The 18,639-nt window shown below is 40.0% G+C and overlaps 2 long non-coding RNA genes across 2 annotated transcripts in view; one reads left to right on the top strand and one right to left on the bottom strand.

The window, feature by feature from the left end:
- The window catches only part of LOC111567962 (uncharacterized), an 81,995-nt gene extending 64,670 nt beyond the window's left edge, over nt 1-17,325 (bottom strand). The window contains exons 1-2 of the long non-coding RNA XR_008599399.1: nt 15,189-17,325; nt 14,098-14,156 (exon numbers count right to left, since the gene is read on the bottom strand). This is a non-coding gene — a long non-coding RNA (uncharacterized LOC111567962). The remainder of the gene's footprint in view (nt 1-14,097; nt 14,157-15,188) is intronic.
- On the top strand, nt 12,897-15,183 carry LOC129347359 (uncharacterized). Its single transcript, XR_008599433.1, has 2 exons — nt 12,897-13,248; nt 13,392-15,183. It is a non-coding gene; the product is annotated as an uncharacterized LOC129347359 (long non-coding RNA).
- Nucleotides 17,326-18,639: the final 1,314 nt, after the last annotated feature.

Here is an 18,639-nt window from a genome sequence, read left to right on the forward strand (position 1 = left end):
CAATTATTTGATGTTAAATCAGAATCATAAATGTGAAACAATGCAGTAAAGACTCTAATACAGAGCCTACCTGAGGAGATGTGTTCTTTAAATTTGCTTCTTAAAACTCATTTCGTAGACTTGCTTATATGCGATGTCCCCCATTTTAATCCCTACTCTCTTCTCTTATGCTCTTTTTATGTTGTTTATTCATTTTACCCCTTTAGTGTTATCATTATCACCCTGTCCAGCATTAAGAAATGCTTGAAAGAAAACACAGACCTATTCCTTCTTCCATAAAAGCCTCCAGCAGCCGGTGTTTACATTCACCTGCTGTTTTATCAGAATAAAGTACCTGCACAATGCAAAACTATAAACTTCTGTACTAGCACATATCTAGTTTACTACATTATTTAAATGGGCTAGAAATAGGCCTGCCATATTGTACTTTTTCTATTATTATTATTATTATTATTATTATTACTATTATTATACCACTTGTTTTTATGGTTTTGCAATCTATCTTTTTATTCTTTTGTTTCTCTGCTCTTATTTTCTGGGCTGCTCGTAAGCTGTTTTTAAATGGGGCTATATAAATAAAGTTATTATCATTATATGGTACACAGTGCGTCTGGCAGGGTTTAACCCTCGTGTTGTCCTGCGGGTCAAAATTGATCTGTTTTGAAGTTTGAAAATGTGGGGGAAAAAAAATAAAAATTTCACAGTGAAACTTCTGATTTCCACATTTTCAACATTTTTGGGAAATCTTTGAACATTTTTTGGTGGAAAAAAAGAAATGTTAAAAATGTTTCTTAAGAACATTCACAAAAAAATCAACCAAAATCCAGTGAATTTTGCTGATATATATGGAATCACTTTAGATATTTTTAGAATTTTTTTGGGAAGATTTTTACTCATTTTTAAAAAATATTTACAAGAATTTTCTTGCCAAATTTGGGGGATTTAAAAAAAAAATAATAATAATACTTTTACGGGAAACTTAAGGAATTCTTGGAATTTTCTTCCTGAAGGTTTTGCAAATTTTCAGAAATTTGGGGAATTTTTTGCTGAACTTTAGTATTTTTTTCAGACAAGGAAACAATATTTTCTGGGTGCCCATAGGTGAAGACAACAGGAGGGTTAAACCTTCAATGGTTTTGCTAATTTAAACTGTCCTCTTTGAGTGATGGCCACCGCGATCTGAAGTCTGACTTATCCTGCAAATCAGCTCCCAGTAATTGTAAGAGAAATTGTAATTCAATATTTTTTACAAACCCAGTCACAGCAGAAAGTGGACGTGAAGATCAGCTGTTTGGTTCAGGAAACTTCAGTCCTATTGGCATGGGGTTAGTACTACCTCTGGACCAATGGTGATCTGTAATAATTGTGGAGGATGTCTGTGACCTTAATCTCGTGTGAATGCGTCATGTCTGTAATCTATAAAGTAAAAACTCCACCGTGAACTACCTCCCATATTTCACCAAACAACGACGTCCTGTGATAATACTAGTCCTGTGTGAATCTGCATCTCAGTGATTGTATTTTATGTACTATTCGCTGTGCCTTTTGCTGAGGAGCTTCTACATACTTCACCAGTCACAGATAGGGACTGAGTGGATGATTTCAGAGACAGCCAGTCGCTAATAAATCAATGTGCAAAACAATCATTATGTCCAAATTTGAAGCACAAACCAGATTCCAGTATTTGGTCAACAGGCAGCCAGAAAGAGGCTTCACTACCGGCTAATGAGCAGCGAATCTGCTGCCATGAATGAATCTAATGAGTCCTAAAGGCCTCCAGCGGTCTCTTCAGGATTCCTGGATGCAGCAGCAGCAGTTTGGCGTGGATGGAAGAGTCATAGGCAGCGAGTACGAGAGCTGGAATCAGCAGCAGGGTCAAGTATATGAGAGTGTGTACAGCTACAATCAGGCCAGAGGGGAAAACATGTCAGTCAGTCAGCATGCAGGGTGCACAAACCCAGCTACACTCACACAACACTGGAAGGAGGATTAATGCAGTTTAAGGCTGGAATGCTTCACTTTTGAGAAGGTGAGAGCTTCTGTCACTGCAACTAGATGTCATTTGGTGCAAAAAATTAGTTTGTTTGGGCTTAAATATTAGCTTCAGCTGAACTTCATCGCAGATTCTGAACCACATTCAATGAGGAGTGTCCGTTTAGTCTCCCATCATTTACTAAACACCTGCATGAAGAAAGTTTTCTTTACAACCAGAAGGGCAAAGAGAAATTACTACAGCGACCGAAAACTGTTCAAGCTGTCTTTTAACACAAAGTGAACACACCTGTGACAATCTGCATCCCAAAAGGATGACCGGTGTCATGTCACCTGAACGCACCATCAGCCAGCGACCAATCCCAGCAGAGGAAACCGCCTGACTCATGCCTGCCAAGACTTTTTCAATTATTCACCGGCCCTCGCCCTTGGCCTGAGGCGGTTCAACTCTTTGACTGTTGCTCTCTCTATACCTCTTAACTGCTGAATTCATGAAAAACAAAAGCTCGGAGGAAGTCTCAATGTGATCTACAGTCATCAGAATTCATGTCACGAAATGTAAAAGTTCCCCTGAGCCGCTCTGTGGAGCTGAAGTCGTCACGGAGCTCCCACTGTGGGATGTGATGAAGCTAGATGGCTTCAGATTATGCACGACTGCAGGTCGAACTCTGAACAAACAGATTTGTTATGATGATGTAAAGAATGGTGATGTGCTATAAAAAATATAAGAAGAATTCATGCTGATTATTTCTGTTATTTGTGTGTGATGGTCTGAACCTCCAAAGATTGCATCATAAACAGACACCATGGCAGACAGCAATGCACACTGTTTAGGGGTTTTTATGCCACAATATTTCCAAACATCCTATAATAACTGCAACCTGTGATGAAAAATGAATCCAGAAACTGCAGTTCCTCACTTGAGGCCGACTCCAAAAGCAAGTCAATCCTCATAGACCTTAGTGTTAAAATACTTTAAAATACTTAAAACTTTACATCAGGAATAAACACTTTTACAGTCTGGAATCAAACCGTTTTAGTCTCTATAGCGATCTCTCCCTTCACGACAGATGTACAGGAGCAGATTTACATTTACTCCTCACTCGTTTAAACTATATTAAGGCTTAAAGTTACGAATAATTAACAATGTGGCTGCTTTGAGTAACCGGTTGATGCCGTCATAAATAACCCCACGGCCCAGAGATATTTGTATTTCCTGCCTCAGCTCCACTTGTGCAAAGCTGCAAAAATGGGACTGTTCTTCCAAGAAAAATAACAGAATGTGTGACATTCGCAAATCCACCCCCAGCACAAGAAACATTTCTGTTCAACCTTTCTAGAGAGTGCAGGAATAAGATGACATCCACATAGAGGGGATGTCAGGGTAGACAGAAAATCGTCAGACTTTAGCATGATATTGATGTTTTTTTTCCCCACATGCACTGCTTTCAGGCATGTCTCCTAACTTCAAGCACAAGTTCATTACTACAACCAAAAAATAAAAAAATAAAAAATAAAAAATCAGCTCTAACATTCACAAAGTTGCTACTTCTTGTGAAACTCTGGTGTTTTCCCATCCTCAACAAACTACTTTACTTTCAAACATTACAGAAGGTCCTCGACTTGCGTCGGAGTTCTGTTCCTGATGATCGATGTAAGTCGATTTTCTCCGTAACCAGAACCCTGTAGAAAATGCAACCAAATCCGTTCTGTGTATCACGATATCGATCAGTTCTTCATAAAGTCATGAATTCCAACGACTTTCATGCATGTATGAATCATTTTACTGGAAGATAACAGAATATTGTAACAGACTGATATTGTTGTTGATGTTGAGTTTTCAGTGTTTATTGTTCAGTTCCAGATTTACCTAATGTCAGTGAATGTGCCATGTTTAGTTAGCTCACCTCCATTTTGCATCTCGTTTTTGTCGTTTCGTGCGTCATTTTGGACGATGGGCAGTGCACGTTCAAGCAGAGGGCATTGTGGGAGTTTAGCAGCAACAGGCACTATCACAAAGACTAATGAGGAGGTTCATGACCTGAAATGTTCCACCTTTAAATTGTAGGAGCTTCAGGAGAAAAAAGAATACCTTTTAGGGAAACTTTTAAGGAATTATTGGAATTCTCTTCCTGAAGGTTTTACAAATTTTCAGAAATTTGGGGAATTTTTGTGCTGATTTTTTGGATTTTTTTCAGACAAGGTAACAATATCTTTGGTGCCTGTAAATGAAGACAACAGGAGGGTTAAATCAAGTCAGTGTAGCAGGACAGCTACAGCTACTGTAGTTTGTTAGTGTTATAGGTACTGTATTTGTTCATACTGGAATATAATCTTTAGACTGTGCAGCCTCTTCATCTTATCTAGAAAGAAACCCCCTGATGCTTCCTTTTCCTCCGTTTCAAACGTTTCTCTCTATGACTTAACATGCTCTTTCTTCTCCTGATTACGAACTAGCAGCTTTCCTTAAGACCGGTGGCCCTGAAGGAAGCCTTGCTGTTGGTTCAGAAACATTTGAAATGTTACCCTGCTGCTGGTGTTGATTTATCCAACTTTGATTCGCTCAGGTTTACAATCTGTGAGCTACAGAAGGCTGTCTGCTCCAATCCAACCTGTCTAGATGTTATCGCCTGCTGCAACAAAGCTCTTATTACGAGTCCTTTTAACATTCATACAGTGTGTGAGTATCACAGCGTTTTAATGTTTAAATTGTGAATCTAAAATCACAGCTCCAGCCTTTGATTCTGCTTTCACTCTAAGCTAACATCTCACGGCTCTTACAGTCGAGGACACGTTGTCTCTGATCACTGGTTCACATCTCGGAGTCCTTTAAGATGACAAGTGGTCGACTTTGAACAGCTGCTACTTTGATCCGTCCCTCCGTCATCAGTTAACTAACTTTAGAGAACTAACTTTGCACATTCTACTTTATTTGCATCATTTTGGTGTTGGGATTCTTGCAGCAGAACTATAATTACCTAGAATACTGTACATCTTCTAAAGAAACAGACCTGATTTCTGTTCTTTTTATCACTGTAAAGGCTTTTGAAGCATTAGAGGAGAATCTTGATTTCACCTTCAAATCTGCTGTTTCAGCACGAAGCTGGAGCCTGAGATGGTTTCCACGGTTTAGCATAAACACCTGAAACGATGGGAAACGTGCTTCTCTCCAAAAGACAGACGCATGATACAGCATTACTTTAATTTACAGAAAGTGTGAAAAGGATGTTTTTCATGACCAACTATAAACCTCATCCCAAAAAGTCTGAAAAACACATTTTACATGAATCTCTGTTACCCATTATTAACCTCTGGACTACCTCAAACCTGCAGTTGTTCTTCAATGGGCAGATATGAGTGCTATTATTTTTGATCCCTATTTTATTTTGTTGTTTTCAGTTATTTTAGATTTGTTCCAAATATTTCTTCATGTTAGGCTGAAAGTTAACCCTCATGTCGATCTGCGGGTCAAAATTGACCCATTTTAAAGTTTGTAAAAATGTGGAAAAAAATATCTTTTCTTCTGATGTCCACATCTTCAACATTTTGGGGAAATCTTTGAACATTTTTTGGTGGAAAAAAGAAATGTTAAAAATGTTTCTTCAGAACATTCACAAAAAAAAATATCAACCAAAATCCAGTGAAATTCACTGGATCTTGGTTGATTTTTTTGTGAATGTTCTGAAAGAAAATATCAGAAGTTTTACTGATATATATGGAATCACTTTAGATATTTTTAGGATTTTTTTGGAAGATTTTTGATCATTTTTTTGAAAATATTTACAAGAATTTTCTTAAAAACTTTTAAGGAAAACTTTTAAGGAATTATTGGAATTTTCTTCCTGAAGGTTTTGCACATTTTCAGAAATTTGGGGAATTTTTTGCTGAATTTTTGGATTTTTTTTCAGACAAGGAAACCATATTTTTTTGATGCCCGTAAATGAGGACAACAGGAGGGTTAAGGCTTAAAGTTATGAATAATAAACAATGTGGCCGTCATAAATAACCCCGCGGCCCAGAGATATTTGTATTTCCTGCCTCAGCTCCACTCGTGCACAGCTGCAAAAATGGGACTGTTCTTCCAAGAAAAATAACAGAATGTGTGACATTAGCAAAACTCTGTTCAAGTGATAAACCTGGATGATTGAGTCCTATACTGAGGGCATCCAGTCCATGTGTGATGATAATGTGTCTAACTACAGTTAATGATTCAATAAAATGTGTTGTTGTGGTTACTTAGCTTCCTGTTGCTGTATTTTAGTTCCTTTAATGATTAAAAAGATTACAGTCTTTAACACATCCATATGCACAGTATAGTCACATATCCTGCTGCTAAATGGAAAAGTCTCCTAACTTGAAATGACAGAAAAATATTCAGCCTTTAGAACAGGGATCAGACTTTTACAGTAAAGTAACACCCAGCTGTGATGAGTTCAGGATTCAGCTGTGACAAATGATTTAACTGTAGCTGACAAACTGTGACTCTGTGTGACGACTCACCTGTCGGAGGTGAAGGAAAGTGCATGCTGTCATTTAGCATTAGAGCCTAAATGTTCCCGTCTATACACACGGGGAATAAGCTACAATTTTAACCCATTAACCAAGTGAACATATGAATCCTGCAGGTATTTAATTAACTTAGAGGAAAGACTCCTGCAAACAGCTGGAATAAACAAACCAAACCAGCATAACTGCAGTAAAGTTTCTTTTTACAGACACTTCAGTTTGCAGTAGATGTTAAACTGTAGAGCGAAACTCAACCAACAAGAAAGGTGTTGTCTGATTTTCAAGAGGTCTGTTTGTGTACTAAAGGCTTACAAACCGTCTCCTGTGCAGCTACAAGCATCTAATGCTGCTTTCATGTGCACCTGAACGCCACAGTCACATTCACTGAAACCTGGACATTAGAGTTTCAATCAGTAAACTGGATCCATCAGTTCTGCAGCAGCCATGGGTGTTTTCTGGGATGGTTTGGTTTGACGGTTTTCATCTGCCTTGTCAAATAGCAAATGCTAGCACGCCAAAACACGCCAAGTTATGTTCGTAAACACGGTAAACATAGCTGAGTTCCAAATTGTCCATTTTTTCTCCTTACTTTAATTACAGATGGATTATGTTCATTTTGTCGTTTCTTCCTTTAGATAGTGTTACATTTTAGAAGGAAACAGTTGAACCACTCACAAGAACACAAAAAGACAAAGCCAAACAAGAAAACTTAAAATCAGCCATCAGGGACCACTGTAGAAGAAACAACCACATCATGGACTGGGACAGGGGTAAGATTTTAACATCGGAGACCAACAAATACAAACGATGGATTAAGGAAGCCTTAGAGGAATCAGGAATCACTTTGTAGAGTATCTGTTTGGTGATACGAGTCATCAATCTACCACCAGAATCCCTCCATACCCTGTTAATAAACTAAACCAGCCAACAGTGGAGTGTTGTCTCCATCAATCCAACACAGAGAGAAAACAAGTTTTAAAGTCTTAAGCTATCAAACACACAAGTAAAGCTTTGGGGACAGGAGTGCTACATTTAAATCTGTTTTAAATGCGTTTAAAGAGCGGGGGGGGGGGTGTTGCTGGATGACAGGATGGTTGACATGTGGGTTTCCTCTGCTGCAGTCCTGCTACCTGCCGGGTGGAATACAATCCCTCCACAGGCCTCAGATAGCTGCACAGATCAATACCACCACACAGCAACAGAATGAATAGCCTCTCTTACACAACCACTGCAGTCACAGTGTTTTGCTTACATGAGTAAAATTCATTCTGCCGTGTTTCTGGGAACAGAGATGTAAAAACAGTAAAGTGGAAGAGTGTGAGTGGACTCCTGTAGGCCGACTTCTCATACAAATCTGGGCAAACATGAATAGATGAGGGACGGACGAGGTGCTGATATATGTCCAATTCCTTTTATATGACTCAGCAAACCAGCTTCATTCAGTCAGAGGACAGTATTTCATCCTGTTGCCCGCTTATGAGAGGAAGATGTTGCTTTCTTGGGCAGTAAACATGATTCAGGTGGTCGGCTTCAGCCAGTAGACTCGTAATTTAACACAACGCCTGAATGTCTGCTTTGGCCATGGGACTCGGATTGAGGAAAATCAGGTAAGAGGCTGTTGTGACAAGGAGATACTGACTAAAAACTATGGAAAAAATTGAAATATGATCTAGGGATGTCCAATGTTACTGGCCCACTGATATTATTGACCCGATATTGGCATAAAAATGAAATATCGGTCAATATTGTTCGCTGGGATTTTTTGCCCATCATGAAAACTGATAAAATAACGGCTGGATTAGAGAACCTTCTGAAGATATGCATCAAGAGTTCTCTCAAATGTAAGTTAAGTTTAAGTCTCTGGTTGCCAGTCAAAAACAGGAATCAATCCTCATCAAAATAAGCGCGCGTTTGTATTTACAGCATGAAATCCTTCAGTCAAAATGCTCAATATTCTCTTTACAAGCAGGTAAAGCAAAATCATGACTAAACTCCACATTAACAGTTCAGAAAGGTTCCCATAAAAATGTACAACTCCCCCTAAATGTGCTTGTTATCAGGCTCCCTTGACTCCCCGGCCTTTGGTTGAGCACCATAATCTTCTCGACGCCAAAACTAATCAAAGACCTGCTTCCATGCATCGTCTAAAATAACCAAAGGGAAAAAACTCCCCAACAGAGCAGCTGGAATCTGTATTCATCCAGGACACAAACATTTGAACGGGCATTAATCTACAAATGTGAAAGCTAAGGTGACATTGAAAACATGAGTTCTCTGGTTAGTGTACTCATCGTATACATCTCACACAGCTATGGGAAATGTTTGACTCTCAGCTCTGCATGGAAGCAGCATTTTCTCCCCCTCAAAGTCTCCCTTTGAAGAGATAACTTTGAAAATTATTTCTGTTGCTGCACATAAATTCCCTGAACTGTTGCCAGCAGAACATCCACTTTCCTGCCTCTTTATTCCTATTAATTTACATGCATACAGAGTGATGGGGAATGAAACAGCCAACCTTTGTTGCTGGGGCTGGTGGTGATGCTCTAATGAATGGCTCTCTCATCCTTCAGATGCAGTTTGTGGCTATGACTTGCAGCTTGTGGCTGACACATTGGGGTGACACAATGAGAGGAGGCTTGTGGAAAGACGGGAGAGCGAAGAACCCAGATAAAGCTGCTCTGCTGAGCTGCTGGCGGGGGGTCTTTGAGTTGTCTCCAGGAAAGCAGCGGAGACGGGGGGAATGCTGGGGAGGCAGAGCTCAGAGTAAACAGTATCAGCCGAAGAACAACAACAGCAACAACAGCGCTCCCTAATCAAGTGGCTTTATTGAAATGCAAAGCCTCACTCCTTCAGTTCCTCACGAAAAACCCGCAGTGATTAAAAGTAAAATACATTATATGCACCATTGCTCTACCTAAATTACATGTTTAAACACCAACTAAGATTTCACAACATCATATAATTAGGCGTTATTAGTGTCATGGTGAAATATGGCAGGAATCTAGTGAAGTCGGCAGATTAATTACGTGAAACAGCATCTCAAAGGCACCGCTGGATATGAGGCTCATCTTTCTCTCTCTCTACGTTCTAATCCATGTATTGCCTCCACAAATCCCAAACACTGGTTTGTGTTAAGCCAAGAGGAATTAGAAAAGGGCAGCAGGACGATGTCAAGTCAAATGATTCTGGGATTTAGTTTTAAACCTTTAAAAGTAATAGAAAGTACCCGCAGAGCACTCCAATTAACCATTTCAAGGAAAAAAATCAGCCTTAGATTAAATCCTGGCTGCCCAGCAAACCCAACAAAATGCCATTTATTAACCCTCCTGTTGTCTTCATTTACAGGCACCAAAAAATATTGTTTCCTTGCCTGAAAAAGATACAAAAATTCAGCAAAAAAATTCCCCAAATTTATGAAAATTTGCAAAACCTTCAGGAAGAAAATTCCAATAATTCCTGAAAACTTTCCCTTAAAAGATTTATTTAAAAAAAAAAAAATTTGGCAAGAAAATTCTTGTAAATATTTTCAAAAAATGAGTAAAAATCTTCCAAAAAAATCCTAAAAATATCTACAGTGATTCCATATATATCAGTAAAACTTCTAATATTTTCTTGAAGAACATTCACTTTTCTTTAAGAACATTCACATAAAGATTTTTTTGTGAATGTTCTGAAGAAACATTTTTAACATTTCTTTTTTTTTCACCAAAAAATGTTAAAAAATTTCCCCAAAATGTTGAAAATGTGGACATCAGAAGTTTCACTGTGAAAATATATATATATTTTCCCGCATATTCAAACTTTAAAACGGGTCAGTTCGACCCACGAGGGTTAACGTAGAGTGACTTCGCTCACTAAAAGTTTGCCCGACATCTTCTCATCTAAATCTCAAAGAAAGGAAACACATATTTCTCCAATCTCACTCTCTTCCATAAAGACACTTTAAAAAGATTTACAGGCGGATTCAACAAATGAAAAAGTGCAGCATCACTCCAGACAGTCCCACATACAGCAAACCGATGCTGATGAGAAGTTCCTGCTGTTTACTGAACGGTGATAGGAGCAGCCTTAGACCTATTTACTATTTGGGCTGAAGCCTCCCTTTGAAGCTGATAGAACAGTAAAATCAGGTCACATCTCCAGACTCCAGCAGCACAGTATTTCACCAGGATAGAGATGCTCTGCTATAAAACACAGCTGTAAACTGTATATATGTTTCTAAAGTGTCAGCAGCGATGTCTTATTTCACTTGTTGGCTCACACTTGTTTCTTCTTTTTCTGTGCTGCCGGATCAAGAAGACGAAGGACTCCGCTGGGAAATTCTTTTTTCTGTTTGTTGTCCCTGATCACAGACATGATGCACACATCCAGAGGAGGCAAAGCAACTCAACCAGCTCCATCAGCACATCTACTGGAAGGACTAGCAGCCTCCTACATGCCACCAAGAGCTGTTCAGGAATTCCAAAGAAAAGATGAGTCCTAACGTACTCGATTCAGTGGGTTTAATCAGCCATTGATCACAGATTTGCAGAGCAGAGCTGGAGTGGAACAAATTAAGTCCTGATCTCCCGTGCCTTGCTAATAAGGTTTGATTACAGCCCTTTATGTGTCTGTGTGATGAAACAGATTCATATCCCCCGGCTGCTTTGAAGTCTCCACCCAGTTACTGAGAAACACGACTGAAGGTTACAGCGAGCGGTCATGAATTAATAACACGTCTCAGACTCGCTGACGAGTTTCACTTCTGAACCTCGACATGGTCAGCAGGCAGGAAGTACAGAGAGAGAATAAAAGCAGTAGATCTTAAAATAAGTTTTCCCAGCTAATTTTATGATCCCAATATTCTAAATATCATATCTTATTTCAAGAAATCTTACCAAGCTGTTTTTCACTTGTTCTATTGGCAGATTTTTTTCACTTATTTCAAAGTTTCAAAGTTGCTTGAAATATTTTTTTTTCTTGTTTTGAGAGGGGCATTTTTTCCAGTGCATGAAGCACAACTGCGTGGAAACTGCAGTCTATAGTGGAAACTAACCCTGAACTGTTGCCCTCCTTAGTCCTGGACTGGTGCTGACACTTGGCCTGAAGTTTGACCCACTTCTATTTGATCCTGTTGCTGTTCTGAAGGACTGAACTGGACCAGAACCTCCAATAAAGCTGCTCCTGTCATCACTGCAGCTGCTCAAAGTTCAGCCAAACTGTCACTCAGAGCAGCTGTGCTTCTTACTGCTGTGTTTTCTGGTATTTAGATTTTAGCTCGTACACTTCAGGTCGTCCCTGAAGGCCTGTCCATGTCCTGAGGTTCTGTTTCTGCTGCTCTGTAGGTTCAGTAAATGTCTCACCACACCAGCTTTAGAGGTACTGTTGCTGCCTGCAGTTCTTGTTTTGGCCACTAGGTGGATCTAAGGCAGTGCAGGGTTTCATTTTGCAGTTTCTGTTGTCAGAACTTCCAGCGACGAGCTCCACTTTTGTTCATATTTATTTGAAAAGCACCCATCAGCCTGTATTCCTGCTTTACGGCCTGTGCTGCCTCCATAAAACCTTCCTCTCACTACAAAACATCCAGGTTCAACGTCTGCTTGTTTAGAAGTTGCCCTTTTCCCTCAGCGAGGAGCTAAGTCGTAACACATTTAATTCTGAATATATACAGGAATGAAACCGTCTGTGATCTGATCCATCATGATGACGACATCTGGGACAGCTTGAGTTTAATCTGCTGTGGTTTATGATCGTCACCAAGAAAAACGTTGTCAGTCGCTGAGTAAAGGTTAAAATACTGGAAATACAGATGATGAGATAAAACTCATATCTGGCTGCTGCCCACAGAGATCGCAGAGGTTTCTCAGTCTATTTTACATATATAAAGCAAATGGCAAATAGAAACATATAACTGCTGCACCAGCTAATGAAACCAACAGGAAACAGAAGTTCTATTCTCGTAGTTTAGTCACCAATAATGTTGAAACTGGTCATTTTGAGACGACTTTAAACTCCGTATCAACAATCTGACGTCCACATCAAGATTCTCTAGCTGAGCAACGGTCAGAAATAAACCAGAACTTCTTCTATTTCTTTCTCCAGTCTTGAATTCCAGCAGAAATGTTCACAGTTCTCTCCATATTTAAACAATACCACACCCCTCCTCCATCCTTCAATCTTTCAGAACAACTTCACTTTATTTTTCACAAGGTCAGACAACATGTTTCCCAAACTACGCTTCGATTGGTAGGAAAGCCTCAGAATCATCTTTGCTCTCACCACTCGCTCTCCGTGAAGCATCAGCTTGACATGCATCGAGGCTGAACCAGGTTTCTGTCTGCAGCAGCACATTCCTTCCCATCCGAACCCCCACAGAGAGCCGGCTGCCGGCTGCATGACCATCCCGACACAAATAGGGGCTTTCGACCAAAGAGCACCAGGTGCTAGGTTGGTTCAAAGTTGAGAGCCAGTGCTTTTTTGGTTCAAATCTCGTGCCGCCCCAGAACGGGTTTGTGTTTCCATTCGGAAGGAGCAAAGTTGGAGCTGCGTCATTGCCCCACCACAAAACGTGTGTACGTCACTGCGTACGTAGCCGTTCAACAGCGTTCACGCCGTACGGAAACCCACACAACAACAATGGAGGACTTCATTGGAGTGGTGTTCATGGCTTTACTAGTGTGTCTCGCCATCGCTTAACAGCAAAACCTTCTGTTAGAGGTTACCCATCGGCGTCGCCGTTCCAATGCCCGGCGATCACGTTTGAGAAGAAAGGTAATTATCAAAGACGTTTGGATACTTAACAGTAAACGTGCTAGCGTTAGCTTAGCTACTTAGCTTCGACTAGCTTGCATTGATTACTTAGCGGTTAAACACGCGCAATAAGTTGATGATCATATCTATGTTTATCTTTTTAGATGTTTTTAGATGTCACCCCGCCCCCTGCCCGTGACGTGCTCGGCTCTCAACTCTGGCCACCTCTGGCCCAGCAACGAGTTGGTGCCCGAAACAGCCCCAGTTTTTGGAGCCCGGAGCCGCAGCTCCGGTGGTGGAAAGACAGAAAACCGGCGCCAAGTCGGGCACCGGCTCCGACTCCGAACGGGCTCCACCCCGGTCGAAAGCCCCTAAAAGTGGCCTCAGATCGTGATGCTGCTGGTTCTTACTCTTCAAAACAAGTTTAAACGTCAAAGAAAATTGATGGGCTCATGACTGAATTCTCAGCTTGTGCAGCGTTACATTAAGATGCCAACGGTGCCGCGTGAAAATGTGTAAATTGATCTGAGAGGAGTGTAAGATTTATAGCAAATTCCCAAAGTGGTTTCTATTAGACAGGTGCACAACATGTTTTCTAAATGGGCAGAATCAGCTCCGTTGGTTTAACCTCGTAAATCAAACTCACGGACGGAGTGAAAAATGATCTTAGGATTCCATTAAACATTCATTAGAGTGTCTCTTTTATAATAAATGATGGATCGGGCAATTTCTGCACATCCCATCAGCTTTCTGAACATGAATTCAGGACACAGAGTTTAAGGCTGGAGCTCTGATTGAGAAACTACATCATCTGATATCCAGTCAAACAGGTCCATTAATGAGGGATCTGAAACTGTCAGAAATGCTTACTTTGTTGAAGCATGTTGATTTTCTGCATCACGCTGAATCCACCGACTCTTCCCAGCAAACTATGGATGAGAACAGAAGAAAAGTTTACTATGAACCTGCTGCATCTTTATTCAACCTTCTTCCAAAAATGTCACATTAACTGTCAGACACTACCTACCAAGATCTGCGCTGCATCCCAGTATCATCTGAAATCACTGTAAAAATCAATAATCTGACCCACTAAACACTAACTTCTCCTTCTGCTGAGCTGAGGAGGACAAGGACCTGATTAGATGTTTGTGGTGAAGCAGCTGCAGGACAATCTCTAAAACAAAACGAGGTTTTTTGGAAAAGTTTAAACCTTCTGAGCCTAAAATAGTCTCTGGGTGAAACATTTCCCAATTTAGGCTGTTTTTAATCTGTGTTTAACCCTCCTGTTGTCCTCATTTACAGGCACTAAAAAATATTGTTTCTTTCTCTGAAAAAAATCTAAAAATTCAGCAAAAAAATTCCACAAATTTATGAGTTTGCAAAACCTTCAGGAAGAAAATTCCAATCATTCCTTAAAAGTTCCCTTAAAAGGTCATTTTAAAAAAAAATCCCCCAAATTTGGCAAGAAAATTCTTGTAAATATTTTCAAAAAATGAGTAAAAATCTTCCAAAAAAATCCTACAAATATCTAAAGTGATTCCATATATATCAGTAAAACTTGTAATATTTTCTTTAAGAACATTCACATAAAAATCAATCAAAACCCAGTGAATTTCGCTGGATTTTGGTTGATTTTTCTGTGAATTTTCTTAAGAAACATTTTTAACATTTTTTTTTCCACCAAAAAATGTTCAAAGATTTCCCAAAATGTTGAAAATGTGGACATCAGAAGTTTCACTGTGAAAATGTTTTTTTCCACATTTTCAAACCTTAAAATGGGTTAATTTGACCGACAGGACGACACGAGGGTTAAACATTTGTGTGTCCTTTTTTGTATATGTATGCTTTATCTGTTATCTTTCTTCCTGCTGGATCCTCGTGCCAGGTCATTACTGGAAATGAGAAATTGTTCTCAACTGATCTTATTTGGTAAAATAAAGAATGAATACATTTCTACTCACTGTGGGCTCATTTTTCACGGCAGTATAAACTCCTGCACCTCTGAGGAAACAGAACAACCAAGACTAGAAGTAGAGAAAACATTAAACAGAAATCATCCATCCAGTATCTACACACCGTTTAATTCTCATGTCATTCTGCGGGTCAAGGAAACAATATTTTCTGGTGCCTGTAAATGAAGACAACAGGAGGGTTAATCCTCATTAGGGTCACTGTGGGCGGAGTCTATCCCAGCTGACTGAGGGTGAAGGTTCACCTGGACAGGTAACAGTCTATCACAGGTTCACCTGGACAGGTAACAGTCTATCACAGGTTCACCTGGACAGGTAACAGTCTATCACAGGTTCACCTGGACAGGTAACAGTCTATCACAGGTTCACCTGGACAGGTAACAGTCTATCACAGGTTCACCTGGACAGGTAACAGTCTATCACAGGGCTACACATAGAGACAAACAATCACACTCACATTCACACCTACAGACAATTTAGAATCACCAATGAACCTCAGCATGTTTGTGGACTGTGGGAGGAAGCTGGAGAACCTGGAGAAAACCCACACATGTACAGGAGAACATGGAGACTCCATGCAGGAAGATCCCAGGAAGGCCGGGATGCGAACCAGGGATCTTCTAGCTGCAAGGTGACAGTACTAACCACTGATCCACTGTGCAGCCCTGCCATGAATCATGAAAAAAAGAATGTAATATTTTACAAAAGTTGGAAAAAGAACTGGAATCAAAATGTAGCTGCAGCTGTAGATCCACATCTCTCCACCACCAAGATGATCCTCATCATGGAGCTTGGACCATCTCAGGCTGCTGATGTTTGTTCTCCACTCTGATGACCATCATACAGACCAAACACAGTCTTTGGCTCCATGATGAAACCCTGAATGCACCCAGCAGAGCTCACTAGATGATGTTCCACAGATCTGATGTTCATCTCAGAGTCATGACAGCTACTCATCAGGAAGAGTTTTAAAACAGCTACAGCTGACCAAAGTGCAAAAAAGCAACACACAAAACAGGATGAAAACTTCAGAAAACCAATTTGTACAACATAACAAAACATTGAAAAACAAGACAAAGCAGGACGACAACATGAAAAACAAAATAAACACAAAATGCTGAAGTATTAGAACACCTGAAAGCCTCTGAGAACATGGATGCCTTGTTATTTTCCTTCAAAGTATCAGCAGAGAAGGAACATTTGATTAAAAGAGGGAGATTATTCCAAAGCTATGGAGCTGCCGCTGCTAAAACGTGATCTCCCTGCTGTAGTGTCTGTAGAGGAACAGATGCTGTACGGTTCTGAAATGTACCGAGGTGCAAACAAATGAAAGAAAAACTTTAAACCAGCTCTGTATTCAACAGGAAACCAACACAGGGAGGCTTGTTTCAAACTAAACCTGTCGACTTAATGCAGTTCCTATAAATCCAGGAAGTGGGCCAGCAGCACTAAGCTAAACCTACAGTAGATGATGTGTAACTGAGGAGAAAAGAAAAGAGAACGACTTCTACCTCCCCTCTGAACACTTCTGATGATCTGGGGATCAATTTAAAAGAGCCAGACGAGAAGCCGGAACTGCAGAGAGAAGTATAATAGTTTTAGGTGCCATTAACGTTAAAGGCTGAGCTCACAGACGAGGAAGGAGGTGAAGGTTAACAGCAGCGCTTTTATCTGACATCCAGACAGCTGGAATCCTCAGACATCAGCCTCAATGCTCTTCACATGAGAAACACCAGGTGGACACGAGTAGTAAAACATCTCTTCCTCTTCTTTGTCCAGGAACTCTGCACTGTGAGGGAACAAACAAAAATAGGAGCTGACAGCTGAAAGCATCTCAGCAAACAAGTCTGTCAACAACAGCTGCAGTGAAAAACAAACTCCAGGAGGAAATAAAGTGAATCAACGCTTACAACCACAGTTTAGCATCAACATGAAGACGCTGCTGCACCTATTCAGGAACATTAACCCTCGTGTTGTCCTGCAGGTCAAAATGGACCCGTTTTAAAGTTTAAAATATGAAAAAAAAATTATATTTTCACAGTGAAACTTCTGGTGTCTACATTTTCCGGAAATTTTTTGACATTTTTTGGTAGAAAAAAAGAAATGTTAAAAATGTTTAAGAACATTCACATAAAAATCAACCAAAAATCCAGTGAATTTCACTGGATTTTGGTTGATTTTTATGTGAATGTTCTTAAAGAAAATATCAGAAGTTTTACTGATATATATGGAATCACTTTAGATATTCTTTAGGATTTTTTGGAATATTTTTACTCATTTTTTGAAAAATATTTATAAGAATTTCTTGCCACATTTTTTTAAAATAAAACTTTTAAGGAATTATTGTAATTTACTTCCTGAAAGTTTAGCAAATTTTCAGAAATTTGGGGAATTTTTTGCAGAATTTTTGAATTTTTTTTTCAGTCAGGGAAACAATGTTTTTTTTGGTGCCCCTACAGTGTTTCCTCCTGGATTTTTTCCAGCAGCGGCAGCAGGTTCTCCGGGAGCCGTGGCGACGTAAACAAATGACATTTCACTGCAGATTTTCCTTGTACAACCTATTTATTGAATGGCCAGTTGAAAATGGCTTTGGAAAGGTTGAATGTAAAAAAAAAAAATTGAACAAACTCATCTGAAAATGCAGTCAGCAGTTATTCATACATGGAGTGTAGACATTAGCTTAATGCTATCAATAGTTTACTCACGTTACCTACACAGAGTTGGCACTGGGTCCAATTAACCGAAGCTACTGATATGCTACGTACCGTTAGCTGGACAGCAATATTTAGAGAATGCCTGTTTAACTTGTAGAATCTATTATGAGTTATCTTCAGCTAATAACTTTTCTCTGGTAAGTCGCTGCTCTATTTTCCAAGACGTCACTCCTCTGACTCTCTGACCTGCTGCCTGGATGCTGGATGTGACGTCACTTTAAGGCGACTAATTAACGTCATATTAACCCGACGTATCAAAGAGTAGATACTGAGCAGGATAGTTATCTGTAGTTTACCTTAGTACTCGTGAGAACCTGACACAGTGCAGAACTCTGCTGTGGAGGTGGAGACATGCGGCGGTGGAGGATTTACGACAATTAAAAAAAAGAAAGAAATTTGAAGGAGCGGCGGCTGGGATTTAGGAATGATGACCCGCCGCTGCTGAATGAATGTAGAGGAAACACTGCCGTAAATGAGGATAACAGGAGGGTTGATATGTCTTTAACAGAATGCAAGAGCTGAACAAAAACCCCACAATGAAAAAAATCCGGCACATTTTACTTTCCCCCGGAGCCTCAGAGGTTCGTGTGGAACTTCCACTCGGCGCTGCGACGCTTCCAGAGGCGATTTGAATTGCAGAAAGATGAGAAATGGAAAAGCAATCTCGCACAGCGGCGCTGAAATATAACTGCAGCAGGAGCTCTAACTTCAGGCCATCAGCCGGCTTG

Source organism: Amphiprion ocellaris, chromosome 1 (assembly GCF_022539595.1).
Source record: "Amphiprion ocellaris isolate individual 3 ecotype Okinawa chromosome 1, ASM2253959v1, whole genome shotgun sequence".
In the NCBI taxonomy this organism is placed as follows: Eukaryota; Metazoa; Chordata; class Actinopteri; family Pomacentridae; genus Amphiprion; species Amphiprion ocellaris.